Source organism: Mandrillus leucophaeus, unplaced genomic scaffold (assembly GCF_000951045.1).
Source record: "Mandrillus leucophaeus isolate KB7577 unplaced genomic scaffold, Mleu.le_1.0 Scaffold776, whole genome shotgun sequence".
In the NCBI taxonomy this organism is placed as follows: Eukaryota; Metazoa; Chordata; class Mammalia; order Primates; family Cercopithecidae; genus Mandrillus; species Mandrillus leucophaeus.
Genome location: NW_012108430.1, coordinates 489,870 through 492,954, shown reverse-complemented (window position 1 = coordinate 492,954; position 3,085 = coordinate 489,870).

Here is a 3,085-nt window from a genome sequence, read left to right as displayed (position 1 = left end):
AATTGGAAGTAAAGCACTCCTCAGCAAATGTACAAGAACAGAAATTATAACAAACTGTCTCTCAGACCACAGTGCAATCAAACTAATTCACTTTTTTGAGCCAAACCAACAATATCTCTTAGGTCCAATAGTGCTGTCCAGTCTAGTGCTGTCCAATAGAAATATAATGTGAAGAACACATAGTATAAATTTCTTATAACCACATTTCAGCAGTGTAAAAACTAACAGGTGAAGTTAGTTTTAATATATTAATCCAATATATCCAAGATACTATAATTTCAATACTTAATTAACATAAAAGTATGTAATAAGATGTTTTTCATTCTTGTTTTTGTATAGCTCTTTGAAATTCAGTGTGTATTTTACACTTAAAGATACCTCATCTCAGACCAGCCAAAGTTCAACTGCTCAATAGTCACACGTAGTACTGAACTAGACAAAACTAGCATAGATAGTTGTCAATTTCCAATAGAATATTTTATTTCAAGATGACCATTGTATAATTTAAAATTTTGAAAACATTTAGAAAGTCATAATTAACTATGGGATTTAATATTATAATGTTTTAACTCTGTTATAAACATTTTCACCCTATTCTCTTTCTCCCAGACTAAAATTTAATTATTCTAATGTTTCAGACTGTTGAAGTTCAGACCATTCATATTATCCTTTATAAACACAGTTTACCAAAGGTAATTTTTTTGTAGCTTCCCATATAAATGAATTAAATACTGACACCATTCTTTACAAATTTATCCAAAACAAGTTCTGAATATTAATGTATTGCTATGTTCTTTGAACTTAACCAATGTCTACCAGCCTAAGTACCTATAAGAAGGCCTTATTGGTGTTGCAGTTCTTGAGTTAACATGTCCCTTATACTTGAACAACTATAGTAGGTTAAAAAGTTTGGGGTCCACACTTTCTCTCACATATAGATATAAATCATCTGTCATTTGGTGTTGTTAGGCCATTGGTTGTGGCCATCTCATTATCTATTAGCTGGATTTTGTGACCAAGTCAATCCTGGATTTTGTTTTCAAATTTACAAGTGCTCACCTATTGTGTTTATACATAAATGACAAATAGCCTTGGTATGATACTATCACGATGTTCTTTTTGTCCCTCTCAATATGTTGTATACATTTCCACTATCTGTAGACGTTGTATGTTGCTACATTGGAAGTGAAAGCCTAGCCATGTTATTTCACTCATTGAAGGTGATTTAATTGCATTGCTTTGTTTCTGAACATGTTTTTATTTTATGTTGGACCTTTAATAATGTAATAAAGCTACGACTTAATTTTTTCGTTATGAACTTTCTCCCCTAAGACATGTTTGGTCCTTTAAATCTGAAGATTTTTTTTTCTCTCAAAAACTATTTTTAAAATTATAATATCTTTAAAAATCGTTTAAATATTAATTTTTGTTACTAATCTTTCTGTTGCAACATTTTTGGCATTTGCATCTTTCTCCTCATCATTACTTCAAGTGCATTGTTTTATTTAATAAAATACAAATCTGTTTATAGGAGGAACTTCATTTTTCAATTTTAAGTTATCTCATTCTTTTAATTTTACTTTATATATTACTTTTCTCATGGATTTATTTTGGTTATCAGTTTGTTTTCTTAGTACTGCAGTCTCCATTTTTATCTCTGTTGTTTTATCTTTATATCTTTGAGATCTTGTCGTAGTGAATTATACTTTAACAGTACATTTTCTTGTCGAAATTTTTTTCTGTCTCTGAATTTTATACATAGAGAAGTTAATATTTTGTCTTACCATTTATCACCTGCCTCCTGCATGTCAATTCTATTCCTTTTACTTTTTTTCCTTTAGATTTTTTTCCCTAGATAATGTCTGTTTTTAAAGGACATTTAATGTAATCTACTTTATTTATTATACTACGTGGGAAACTTTCATTACTTCAGTGTCATCTTACCTGTAGCTAGTTTGCCGTCCTTGCTGATCTATTAACTCTGTGTGTGTGTGTGTGTGTGTGTGTGTGTGTGTGTGTGTCTACATGCAACCATTGAAGGAAAGATCAGTTGAAACTCTGAAAATACTTTATTGGAGATGATATTTTTCCTGTAGTATTTTAAGTGTCTTGTTAAATTTTCCCTACCAAATAAGAGTTATATCTCACTGCCACAAAGGGATATTCTTGGAGTTTGCACTATACCCCCGATTCAGCGTAACTAGACCATCTGCTTTTATTGGAAGAAGTTAACACAGGACGTTCATTTTCATTGTTTTATCCTGCTAGTAACTGCAGTCACAAAACATCACCAGAAAGATATGAAAAAAGTAAAAATATATTTTATTTGGGTTTAATTATTATTTCAGTATATATTGCCTATATATTGCCTGTCTACTAGATAAATTTTTACAATAATTTTTGCAAAAATATTATATGGTCTTTGTTAAATTATATTATATTGAATAAAAACATGATGAGCCTTAAATAATTCTTGTTGCTTTCAAGACCTAAATTTAATTATTCTGTATTACCAGAATAATTATGCAAAGAAAATTTAATCTGATAATGTAAATACACATATGTAATAAAGAGATACACATCTTCAGGAAGAAATATTAATTAGATTCCATAGTGCTGATAATGTTATACGTGTTATAAGTGAGAAAGCCACTATTAAAATCCAATTGGGGTCGGGCATGGTGGCTCACACCTGTAATCCCAGCATTTTGGGAGGCCGAGGCAGGCAGATCATGAGGTCAGGAGATCAGGACCATCCTGGCCAACACGGTGAAATGCCGTCTCTACTAAAAATACAAAAAATTAGCCGGGCATGGTGGCGAGCACCTGTAGTCCCAGCTACTGGGGAGGCAGGTGAATGGCGTGAATCCAGGAGGCAGAGCTTGCCGTAAGCCGAGATCGCACCGCTGCACTCCAGCCTGGGTGACAGTGTGAGACGCTGTCTCAAAACAAACAAACAAACAAACAAAAAATCCAATTGGTATAATTAAGTTCAAAGAAGAAATCAGAGAAGTACATCATTAATTTTTTCAAAAATATCAAAGAAGATATAAGGAATGTACATCATTAATTCTTTAAAAATATA